This window comes from Scomber japonicus, chromosome 13 (assembly GCF_027409825.1).
Source record: "Scomber japonicus isolate fScoJap1 chromosome 13, fScoJap1.pri, whole genome shotgun sequence".
Classification (NCBI taxonomy): Eukaryota; Metazoa; Chordata; class Actinopteri; order Scombriformes; family Scombridae; genus Scomber; species Scomber japonicus.
This window is the reverse complement of record NC_070590.1, coordinates 27,808,303-27,821,977: the sequence shown is the minus strand read 5'-3', so window position 1 is coordinate 27,821,977 and position 13,675 is coordinate 27,808,303. Positions and strand designations below refer to the sequence as shown.

Genomic DNA, 13,675 nt, shown 5'->3' with positions numbered 1-13,675 from the left:
GGAGCAATTTGGGGTAAAGCGCTTGACCGAGTACACATCGACATGTGGACTGGAGGAGCCGGGAATTGAACAACCGATTTTCTGATTAGTGGATGACCTGCTCTACCTCCTGAGCCACAGCCACCCCTCGCTAAGACATCTCCACTGCAAACCCTCTGCTCCCTCTGCTCACTGTCACAGTAGATGAAACTCCATTAATACAGAGGAATAGTCCCACATTCACTAATGAAACAAGGCGGATCTTCCCACTGTCATTCCCCCACTGGGGAATATAATTGAAACCACGAGACACATGGATACATCATGTACAATTCCTCTGTCTAACGTAGCTGTGATATCGACAGGTAAGATCCGATCATTAATCAAAACCCGCCCCTGTCTGGATCTCTGGTGGGACTCCTGTTAACTCCTCGCCTCAAGCGTAAATCCAAGCTTTACTTTTAGCATCGCCAATCTATGGGCACATTACATCTTGAAGTGGCATCGAATGTCACACAGTGCCCTGGAGAATGGTCTGATAAGGTCTTGATTCCAGGGGATACTGAGCTGCACCCAAGATTTTTCTCAGGATGGAAGTATTTTATTACTCTGGCTTTAAAAAGAAAAAGGGCTTAATCCAGGTAGTTCTGTCAAGATGACCATGAAGTAAGAGATAGTTAAAGATTAAATATCAGTGGTACTTTTGAAATGATTAATGATCAGCAGGTGTCTATTACTGAACTCGGTGCATATATATGTGTCTAGAGAGCAATTACAGGCCTTGGCTAACCTTCCATCCCTCCTGCTGGACATTTGGCCCCCTCCTCCTTCCCCTCCTTCCCCCCCTCAAACAGAGCAGAACAAGCTAGAGGCATACCAGACCCATTCGACTGAAATAGCCATATTTCAAGTCAAAACGTATTAAATAGTACTATTACAATACTACTTGGCAGGGGAAAATTGCTTCACATGGAAGACTGCATCACGACCCAAGCCCCCCAAACTCTCCTGAGTACCTGGTACCACAGAATTCTCTCCAAGTTTGTGCGCAGACACAAATAAATCCAGTCTACTTTAACCACAAACAACTGCGTACACACACACACACACACACACAAAAACAAACTTCTCCTCATTGGAGTGCAAATCCCTCCAATCTCCTGGCTTGTGGAGTGTTCACCTATGTGTGTCTTGGCAGCAGGTTCCCATCCCAAGTCTGAACTGGTGCTGCTGCTCCGGCTGTGCTCACCCACCCAGCAACCTTGAGGTTAATCCACCGCAAACCTCCCCTGGCATGCCATGTTGTCCCTGTGTATGTGTGTGTGTGTCCATGTGTTTTTCTGCCAATTTTTGATCTGTGCTTCATCTCTGCAATTCCTGATGGGATACACACATGAGTCCCACTCCCCCCCAAACCCTTTACAACTTTCAGCAGAAAGTCAGCAGAGTATGGATTCTCTGTAATTCTCCTGGAATTAAAGTTACATTGCGGCTCTCGGCTTTTGGATTTTTCTTCCAGCAGAGTGAACTATCCTTCAAAAGAACCAAGTTATGGCCACAAGCATTCACCCCACTGTAGTGTCCTTGGGCAAACCCATGATTTGTTCCTTACTCCAGGCTGCTGTCATACAGCTGACCCTGACTTCTGACCTCGAGCAGTCAGGAGTAAGAAAAAACAATTTACTCGCGTGGATCAATAATATCACATTATTAAAAAGCGGTACTTAAGATTTATGTCTCGCTCTCTTTAGTCTCTTAATGGGAACTGATGATAAACACTGAAGGCTCATGACTTCTGTGGAAGAAAAATGTCTTTAATGGAGTACAGTCAAGGTGAATGGTTGTTCTGGGCTCAATCTATGTCGAATCTATCAAGTTAATGAAGCTGAGTATTTACTGGGTTATTTGTCTGTACACAGTGGGGGTTTAGTCTGGAAAAGGACTTAAGATCCTTTTGAATTGAAATCATACATTTCATGATGCAGAGGCTATGAGGTTTCCCTGCGTGACGTTTCTCTTTAATTGAAGCTGGCATATATCTTCCAGAGGGCATGCAGAGATGCATCTCCAAGCCCTGCAACTCTTTGTTCCAAAAGCAAATGTATGTCTCTCTCGTAGACACTGTGATGTAAATGACAGAGATAGAGACATGCCACATCTCTTCAAATTACCACAGCAACTCATGAAATATTCACACTGTTTGACAATATTTAATTCAGCTTGAGTGGCTCCCCACTTCTCCTAAAGCTGAATAAATTATCAGGTGAAGCCGTCCACGCCCGGATTGACAGGCTTACAGCTTACTACCCTTTTTCTGACAAAGAAGCATAAAAAAACTAAATAACACACAGACATTTTGTGGAGTGGATTTTAAAGGGATTTTTTTTTTTTGCTTTAGTGGGAAATGGGCCATGCCTTTAAAAAATGAGGAAAAGAGGAGATGAAAACAGCAGTTCGATGGGAGTTGTTTGGCAAAAACAAGCTGGTGAGAGAGATTCAGAGAAAAAATCTGGACTGCATGCTATGAAGAGAGGAGGAGGGGGGATTTGCAAACATGAACATCCATACGCCCACTTAATCTGATTGTAATTCAAGCAATATGCACACCGATATGTGATCTGGAATATGAGGTGTGGAGGTAGATGTATGTGCATACTGAAGTGTATATTACCACATAAAATGAAAGACCCCCGTCCTCTTCAAACACATGGAGACTAATATGACTGCTGTGACAAGTTAAACAAGGAGAGGTGCTACAAAAGTAATGTATGCATGGCATTGCTAAGGAGAGCCGAAACAACGAAAGACAAGCCTCCACCCCCTCCTCTGCCCACCCTCAACACCACCCTTGGACCCTGAGGGCCCCCAACAACAATACCATTACAGAGGTGGTCGAAGCTCCTGTGTGTGGTCAGCTAATAAAGCAATTGTCTGGCCCTGAAAAGAGGATTACTTTAATCTAGTAATGGCCGATGTCGTGCAGCCCATAGCGGTGGGGTAAGAGGGTCACTGAGAATTGCTGAGAAGCCTATTGTAAGGCAACCCTGTCACCCACGCCCCCTCCCCTTGTCTGCCTGCCCCGCGTTGCCCTCAGCTGACCAGCCAGCCCAATCAAGGCTACTGTAGTTCACCCATCTGGAAAACCAGAAACACTATTTAACCCGACCTCAAGGGGAACTGGGCAGACAGAGGATGCTTTAGACAATGGGCACCTTCCCACCCACCCTACACATACACAGTGACACCATTAATTATCGGCCACTGTGGTGGGATGGTGGCAATGAGCACCTTCAAGAATTCCGCTCCAACAATGAGGCAATACAAGTGTTCAGACCAACAATAGGACTGCGTTGTTCTTTCAGTTCAATGACACCACCGCACCGACCCAACAATCAATGGGTGTCAAAACTGTTGGGGTCTGGTTAAACTTTAGCCACAACACAATGCAAAGTCAAGTATTTACAAGTACACATTCCTGGTAGAACACTTTGTGATGTGGGTGTCATGATTCTAGAAAATGATTGATACTTTTGTAAAGTCCTGTCACATAGTATCATAAATCACATTAGAGTGCTTCGGCACCTGTTGAGCCTTGAAATTCACGGATGAATCCTTCACATCGGACTTCCTGGATCATACTTTATTGTCCTCATTCCCCGTTGTTTTTCAACACTGTTTTAAAAATGCAAGGTGTTATTTTATGATATAAGGCTCATAAATTCTTGTTCTAGTATTTGTGAGGAAGCACCCAGACATCTTTGTTGGGAGATGGATGGATGGCTTAAAAGCACAACAATAGTGCAGGCGAATCCTGACAGTTGCTTCGAAGTGTGTAAGCAGTTTTCTACACTGTCTCACCTGTCAGTTGTCTATCCTGTCAGTTGCACACACACTTATACACACACACACAGTCCTGTCATTATCCGACATATGTGTGGTTTCCGTGTGAGATCACTGACTGTCCACTTTCCCTTGTCTCGCTACGAGACACGAGACAAGGGAGAGGTGAGGCAGGTGAATCGTCTCTGTGACATCAGCGTCTTTCTGTTGGGAGACGAGCCAGACCGCCCGTGTCAGATGACCCTTCCCCCTTCCCCCCTCCCCCTCCCTATCAGATGTCGCCATCCGCTAACTCAAGTCATGGCTGAGGTCCAAAAGGATGCGGCAGTCCTCCTTGTCAAACGTACGCGAATATGTTCACGTAGCTGGTAGCAGATGGTCAGGCCTTGTATCCTGCCTCGTGCCCAGCACACTTTTTACCCTGTGGGTGTGCCGTGCCTGTTCATACCCCTGCATTGAAAGGGGAGGAGGTGGCGGAGGTGGCGGTGGCGGTGGCGGTGGTGTGACTGGGGGGGGGAGGGAAAAGCAACAGTTCCAATTTTCCACCCTGTCAACAAACTCCAAAAACAGATGGATCTTGCAGCAGAAATCCATTTAGCTCCACTTGAATGACTTAAGCCCCTGTTCGCTGACCTTTTTTAACTCCGAGGTGGGAGCACGTCTTAAGGAGAAATGAATCTTGTACAAATACACACAAGTAGAAATCAATAAGCATTTTCCACTGCTGTTCACCCATGTATTTACCATTTGCAGCAGGTCAAATATGGCTAAACACCCCTGAAAAACCATTTTTACCACAAAGAGCTGGCGGCTGATATTACTACGCCCATACTCAAAGGTGAACGACTCTGTCGATAAATAGTTCCAAAGGTTAATTTTAATTGAGATGCTGCCTTTTTAATGAGTTCCTCTGCTTTTATGAGACAGGCCATTAGCAAGGTAAGACAAGAAAAAGTAAACAGAGATGAACATCTTAAAAGCACATCAAGAAATCTCTACTGTTTAACATGCACTCACTGCTTGAGAAGATGCTCTTGATATGACAGAAGCAAACAGCTACAGCAAACATACAAAGAAAGAACATAAGCCCCTTATTTATATGCAGAGAGGCAACCGCATCAATAATGCTAATTTAACATTTAGGACCAGGGACTTCAAGTATTTTCTGTCACTCAAATATTCATTTTCGAATCAAGTGCTGCATCAAAGCTGAAAATATCAATGACTATATGCCATATCCATAGTCTAGATTAAACTATAGCCCTATCTTTGGCTTGAGGGCTGACATGTATCACGGTGGCACCAATGAGAAGATGTCCAATAACGGGATTGAGCTGTCGAGTTCCTGAAATCAGCTGTCTTGCGTTGGGGATGAATAGGCAAATAACTCTAATGAATTCCCAACTACGAATGACTCATCCAATAATTTGAATAAATTGTCCTATAATTGAAATGAGCTGGCAAAATCTGGAAAGACATATACATCAATAAGTATTTGTTGTCTAATGACTTTATTATGTTTCAATTACTAAAATTAGTTGGGACATAACAATGATGGAAGATCGTCCAGCTGATGAGAATGAAACATCCACTGACTACAGTCTCAGTCTAAGGCTCTGCTGGTAAACTGAGTTGTCCTTTGAACAGAATGAGCTCATATAAAAACACAATTCACCGTTCAATACACAGAATGATTTTTCCGATAACTCCACAGATTGGTTCAATAATTACAATGTGATGCTGTCCAAAGAGCACATTTGGTGGTAAACGTTCACGTGTCCATGCACAGTTATTTTCACAGCAACAACACAGTTGCTTTAATGTCTTCCCTTTTTATCCTCTTGGTAATGAAGCTCTGATTGCGTTGGATTGATTTGTTTGAACTGTGTATTGACTGTGTTGACCTCTCGTGCTTACTGTCTGTTGTGAATGATGCCTCAAACTGCCTGAATGCATCCTTCCTCTTCTATCATTTGTGATGATTTGTTCTGAGCTGTCCCTTCTATGTGTTTGTGTTGCTCCTGGCTAACACGTTGCCATCACTGTTATTTGTGTTTGTTCAGTCTATTTCCTGTCACATCTCATTTTAATTCTCTTTCGTTCTTCTGTTCAACTTCCTGTACATAAGAACTCACATTTTATCACATTGCCTCCCCATAGGGTTGCCACATGTATTGTAAAATATGGAATCATCAAGTCTATGGGAGATAAATATTCCAGGTTAGACTATTAATACAGGGCAATGTGTATGAAATAGAAGAAACCTCCCTTGCTCTGTTATCCCTCAGCTGATCTGTCGGGTTATGTTCCACTACCCAAGCAGAGAATAGGCTTCTCATTGGTCATAAGCCAGTTGGTGCTGTTTGCATCAATCCAATATGGCATCCCCTTTCCATTTTGATGGCTAGCACATAGTGAAAACATCACGCACTCAGAGAACTGCTCTGCAAACATGATTATGTTATGGTAAACTTCAAATCTAAACATCCATAAACCAACAAGCTAATGGAAATGACATTAAAGCAGCTACCATTAGAGTGGCACTTCAATTGGAGAGTAACCAGTTGAAGGCTTATTGCTGGAACATGAGGATATGACCATTGTTTGGACTATTTTAGGAAATTAGACAAGGTAAGCATGTAGTTTAGTTTGTAAAAGTGTGTCAGAATATTCTGTAATTCTATTGCTATTCTCTGCTGGGACAAGAAGATCTGAATAAATATTTGCAAAGATGATTGCAAAACAGATTATTTGGAGTAATGACCTATGAACGGCACAGTTTAATATGTGGAGAATTACTCATGTTGGGTAAAGTATCTAAAAATAATTAGACATGCAGGCCTGTAAACCTCACAGCTATGAAGGTAATTCAAGCTGAGTTTACACATTTCAGTCAGAATCTAGCTACATGGCTTGGACAAGTTATTGATGTCATTTCATTTGCTTATTATTTGTTGACGTGACTACCGGTCTGGTAAATGGTTGAAACCATTTCAGTTTCCTTGATGTGATTATGTATGGTAAGGATAGGACTTCTCACAACCAAGTATGTGGTCAACTTTATGTTCTATCTTTAGATGAGTCTACTACTGAAGGGTGATGGTGGTGTTAGACCTTTTGGACAAGAAGAACCTCCACGTCTGACATTTAGATACAGGTAGAATTTAGATATTTTATTGTATGCTTGACAAACACTGTGACATATGAACAAATATCACTGTTTCTGCTGTGATGTCTTCTCATTTGTTGTACATTCCTGCCTCAAAGGAGTGTAAACTGCAGTTCAGTATCTTTGTGTGTGATAAGACTTCTAACTGGATGTCCTGGTTCATATTTCCTTTTCTTAATCTGTGCCCTGCAGCAACACACTCACATCACAAAGCTCTTTGTGTTGTTTAGCCACAGGGCTACTGGCCTCAATGGAGGTCATTTGCATCCTATAAGACGAAGACTAATGACTCTTAATGAATTAATCAACACACTTCAGCAGTGTGAATAAAAAACATCCACTATGGTTCAAGATTTTTAAGTTTTATTGTGCTTGAACAAAAGGCTAAATCAGACTTGTTAATTTTCAAAGCAACTGTACTCCATGTAATTGTCAGGTAAAACAATGAAAAGTCAGAAAGAAGGACAACGAAGAAGAAGAAGGTCTGTCTTTGTGCTCAGCCGTGTAATTTAATAAAAAGGAGATTTGCTGAGTCCTCTTTTTTGACTTTTAAATCAGACTTCTTTTCCATCCCATTTGAAAAAAAAGTCAAATCAGCAAATTCTGAATATACTTAATTGCAACAATGTTAAATATTGAAGTACTGCAAATGGTGTAATTGAATGTAGGCTTTTAAAATTCATGGTACATCCATATGTATTTGGTCCACCCATTCACTTTACATTTATATTCAGGGGCAGCACCTGAAATGAGTATAATCCAATATAACACCAGACACTCTGACACTGTCTCAGTTCAAATTCAACTTCCTTTTATTTCACTACTTTTAATTGATTGTAGAGATGCTTTTCTATGTGTTGGCCCTGTATGTGCATATATGAATGAAACATATATTTGCATATACAATAGATAGGGAGAAACCTTGGAAACGACCAACTAGGACAGTTATTGAGCACAGAGGGGTTGGTGTGTCAGTGTGGCTGCTCAGAGAGATAATGGGGTGTGATTGGACATAACGGTTGGAGCAAGGGGTTGTCATTGTTCTCTGAGGCCCCCGTGGCCCTTGTGCTACACTGTCGTTAAAGGGGGGGTGGGGAGGGGTAGGGGGTTAAAGCTCTTCCTCACACCACCTGTTGTCAACGCCCCCTCCCCAGTTCACCCCCAACCTCAACCCCAACCCCTCATCCTTCTGCTTTTGTCTCACTGACCCTTTATGACAAACAGCAACACACACACACACACACACACACACACACACACACACACACACACACACACACACCCACACACACATGCTGGTCACTGGTCACACTTGCCTTTAGTGTGGTCTAATTAATTCATGGTTATCCTCTGGAGGAGGGTTTGGCTGGTGGGTCTGGCTCAATGACCGGCAGACGGTCAGATCATACAGAGGGGGTTAAGCCCGTGGCCCGTGGCCTCACTCCGGCCATCTGATCCCCTTCTTTTAAAACCAGAATGGCCACCGGCTCTGTCCTTCACAAGGCTGCACGGACCTGCAATCCCATTAGTGAAGCATGAACACACCTCAGAGCTCACACACATACACACACACACACACACACACACACAGAGAGTAGAGAGGAGAGCTTGTTATCATCAAGCGAGTGAGAATGTCACTGCTGTGAGTGTTCAGTATGAGTGGTTGTGATGGTGATACTGTATCACTCCGTCTTGGCTTTATGTGCTGAATAGAAACACACAAACGCACACAGTCTGATTCATGGGAAGTATGAGAGGTTGAGTACGCATCCCGATGTCCACATGATATCTCAACTGGTAAAAAGTCAATCTGTATAGAGCTGAGGGAGAGGATAATTGGGAAATAAGACTTGACAGTTAGCTGTCCTGACAAATAGATTTGAATGGGCAAAGTACTTCAGACAGCTGGTGGAAAACATTGTCATGCTCCAGTGGAGGCGCAGGAAGATGCAGGGTGGGCTCAACGTGAAACTCATACCGGTGGGATGTGCACTCATGCTCCACTCGCAGATTCCCATCTAAAAATATTCAGGTTTTCTTTTCTTTTTTTTCTTCTTCTAAACCGTCCAACAATGTATAAACAGGAGAAGCAATGCATTTGTTCTCATTGGGGCACCTACTGTATATCTTTGCATTAATATGAGCACTTCACATGCTTCTACTGTACTAATCAAATATGAATATTAACACTAACATGAGGACTATCCCTTAACGCCATGTAGAATGAACTGATTATAAAACAATTACATTAAAAAGATGCTTAAGTGAATGACAAGACTAACTACAGAAGAGGCCAACAACCTGTCTTTCACCGGTTGATTGACAGACTTGAAATCAGCTCATCTTATAGGTTAGAAGACGAACAGATAAAATCAGCTGTCTCATAATAGCTTCATAGATAATATCAGCTCTTTCAAAGCGGGTTAACAGGTAAGAAAACAGAGCTCATTCAGAACAGGTTAACAGACACAACTGCTGCTAAAACAGGTTTAGGATACAAACAGTTATTCAGGCTGTTTATGTTGACAGTGCAGAGAGACATCTACCTACACATACTGTAAAGGTTTCTAATGCTAACAGGTGTAAGCAGAGACTGATATAAGGTCAGTGTTCACTTAGCTGTTCCCAGCAGGTACTAGTGCTAGGCTGCATAGATGTAAAGATCAGTGGGACTGCTCCACACTCTGCTGTTTATGACAGCATGTGGCGCAAAGCTCCAATCACAACCCATATGGCTCCAGACCACCAGGGTTAATAACAGGGACAGAGGGCAGCTCCAGGAGAGCAGGGGGGAGGGGGGCAGAGAAGGGGTGGGGGTTCTTCATCTCTCTTTTTATCAGAATCACCCAACCTACACTTCTCTTCTCCCTCCTCGCGCCAAATCCTTTCCCTACCCGTTCCCAAAATCCGTAAACCCTGAAATCCATTTTTCTGCACGCGGGTCACAGCGATTGAAAACAGTACGACAGGTGTGAGTATATTAGCGCGTGTATGTGTGTGTGTGTGTGTGAGAGAGAAAGAGAGAGAAAACAGGGAAAGGAGGATCCAACTGGTGATAGCGCTTTTCAGCTGTTTCTCCCTCACACTGGTGTTTGGAATTTCTACGGGTGAGAAAGTTAGCCCAGACTACCGTTATAAAGGCTTACACACACACAAGCACACACAAAGACACACACACACACACACTCACAAAGACAGAGGAAGAGTTTCATCACATCTTCACCTGTTCACTCCCCCAAATTCCACACGGCAGCTGCCATCTCGAACCTTGAAGGCTTGACCGCTAAACAACCTTAAAAAAAGGGGGGGGGGGGCGGGTGGATGGGGGTGGATTGGTTTTGAGGGCATAAAAACCCTCAGTCAGTTGTATTTTAAATGCATGTAACTCCACGCCCCCCCCCCCCCCCCCCCCCAACCACCACCTTTGGAAATAAAACCCCACCTCCTCCCCTGTTGCTCTGAATATTCATGAGCCATAAAGCCAGGCAGTAGAGACGTAGCCAGGCATAATAAAAACGTCAGAGGTATAAAACACTCAAAGAAAAAAGCCGCCAGGAGCTCGGGCAAGTCCCTCTGAATGTCAAATCCCCACCCAGGGGTGTCTGGCCTGTTAGGTCTATTGTGCTTGACTGACTTTTATACATCTGACATGAATCGGCCTCTCGCTCCCGGCTTGTTACTTCGCCGGGCCGCATTTTCAGGATCAAAGGATCTGGTTTAATGCGTGAAATCGGATAGGATTGGGGCTAAAAAACATAACTTTTGGAAGGGAATATTTGGTAAGGTGGTGTGAGATTTGTTCTTAATGCAAGGTAATGGAATGGACAGGCTGGAAAAAAATAGCATAAAAGACAGGATTTTCAAATAGCTGGGTGATCGTAACACTTAGAAGAACTTTGGTACTTTTGGGGATATATAAGAAAATATGTGTATATGTGTATATTCTCAGTGTTATTCCATATGTGTTGTGTTTGTTATGTACATAGGGATCTATTTGAAAGAAAAAAGAGTAGGTGTTAGAGACAAATGCTTCAGCCTACACCTTTTTGGTAAGAAACTGCTTTATTTATTTATTTAATTTCTTATTGGTTAGTCACGAGGGAGATGAAGAAAATAAGGACATATGATTATTTATTGTATTTATACATGTGTATTTGAGTTTAATAACCCAAATAAACTACACTAAACTAAACTTCCAGCACATGAATTTAAAGACGTTGTACATCCGTTAGTGTTTTTTATGAATATTCCCTATTAAATCCAACATTGATGACATACTCATATTCAACACCCACCCTTCCAAGTTAATGCAGTGTAATATCCAATCAACTACTTTGCAAAGTCATCATGTTTAAAAAAAATGCAGAAATGATATAACCTGTCCACTCCATCATATCTGAGGTTAAGCTACACCTACTGAAGCTTGAAAATACTCCCAACTCATGCATCAAGCATCCATTCATCAAAGCTGCCATTAATAATAAGTGGAGACTGTTACTGAGGTAACTAAGCAGAACCCTCCCTAATGAGGTATTGAGTACCTAATTGTCGGCGTGTGAATGCCCGCAAAGGAAAAATGGTCCACACACACTTGAGAAATAAGGAGAAGGAATTATTGCACCTATTCAGACAGAAGCCCTGCCAGTAAACACACTGACACAGGTGAGTATAAAGACATATTATTATTATAACAACTCTGATTCAATGCTTTCAGCTGTTATACTGAGCTGCTATTTTCAATGCATAACATTAATAAAGCCTTGGATTGATGTTGAACCATGTCATTATTTTCAAGGACAAATTTAAGTGGAAATAAACAACGTTTCTGCTTTAAGTAATTATAATGAAGTAAATATTGATTGCACAGTATGATGTCTATAGAATAATGATCATGTTTCTGTCTACCAGCAGGGATGATCTCTGGGGGAACTGAAGGCTCCATTTACATCACAAATGAAGTGCATCATTCATTGCTATTAGAGGCCAAATCTAATTTTAGGTGGCTAACTTCTTTCTATTGTCTTATTACTATATGATATGTGTGGAATATTGAAGATGCAGATCTGATGACAAACGCTACGTCTTAGTTGTGAGTATACGACATGAATAGTGTCAGTTACTTGTCCATATGAACATCAATGGACAGAATATATGTTATCATCATCTCTGTTGAAATGTCTTTCACTTTGTAAAAACATAAACATGTTACCAACACACACTCAAGAACTTCTATCTACTTTCTTAAGGTATCGACCAAAATAAATTGATACCAAGTAACATACATTTCTGCTCCCATCAAACGATACCTGCAATCCATCCTTTTTGCACCCAGAGCTATCAGTATGACTTTAAGGGTACTTGGATTGGTATTGGTATTGTAATTCTTTAAATGATACCCAGCCCCATTACCATGCAATAAACATCATTACAATAGCGTTTGCCTTCAATTAAATTCAATATAAAATGAATGAATTGTAATTGACCTCCTCAGTAAACACACTTCTTTCTTGTCTCTTATGTCCAAAGAGATGTTGATCATTGCTTCAAGGAAAATGGACATGGATGTGGTTGTCTTTGCAAAAGCAGCACAGATAATAATACCACTTGGAAATACAAGGGGGGGAATGTTAAAAAGTTGTCTGTTTCCACTTTAAATGTCAGTCTAACAGTATTAGTACGTGCACACATTCTTAAAGTGACACGTCCTTTAGGGAGGATAGATCACCATGACATTTAGTGTAGATACTCAGTGATGAGATGATGCTTGTCCAATAGCTCATTTCCTAACAAGATATAGAATCTGTGTTCATGTTGGATTGTCATGCTCTATAAATATAAGTGTGAGATACATTTTCTATACATTTGGGGTGAAGTGGAGCTGAGTACAGCAGATGTTCTCCGTCAGCGAGGAATGTATAAACCTCATAGCTACCTTTGAAGCCTGCGCACAATGTTTGATCATCAGATAGATTTTCGGGCTGGAGTATCACTTTAAAGCTGAAATCTACGACTTTGCACACATTCACACCACAGCTGAGATGATTGAGTGTCTAGTGTTACATTTGTTTGACCCGTGAGGTCAAAGCACTGCTCGTTTATCAGCTGCTGCTTCGATTGCCACATGAGAAAAAAAGTCTATAAGAGACATCTGTGGTAACGGCTCCACTTTAAAGAGATCTGTGCTTTTATATCTGTCCCTTTTGGTACAAGCATGAAACACATGAAGCATATACAGTTAGATCTGGAAATACTTGGACAGTGACATATTTTTCTGGACGCCTACACAATGGATGTAAAAAGAAACAGCTGAGATTCAGTTGGAGTGTAGACTTATACACAATCCCTTCAAGTCAGAGGCTCAAATGTATTTGGACAAATTAACATAATCATAAATAAAATGCTCATTTTTAATACTTTATCAAAAATCACTTGCAGGTGATGACTCAACTGTCCAATTATTTTTGGCTCCTTGAAAAGAGAAGGCTACATATTAATGATAGCATTAGAAATAGTGTTTCCTCAGTTCCTGTTTATGAGTCTTTATTTTATTTTATTTTATTTTATTCTATTGTTTGTTTTCTTATTTACTTTGTAAGGCACTTACTATTCATACATTACCATGTATGAATAGTGCTACATAAATAAAGTTTATTGATTGATTGATTGATTGATTGATTCTTATTCTCT

At 41.6% G+C, this 13,675-nt stretch overlaps 1 protein-coding gene across 1 annotated transcript in view; it reads right to left on the bottom strand.

Moving 5' to 3' along the window:
* robo3 (roundabout, axon guidance receptor, homolog 3 (Drosophila)) overlaps positions 1-13,675 on the bottom strand; it is a 171,170-nt gene that overhangs the window by 58,713 nt on the left and 98,782 nt on the right. The gene's annotated exons all lie outside the window — the stretch shown is intronic.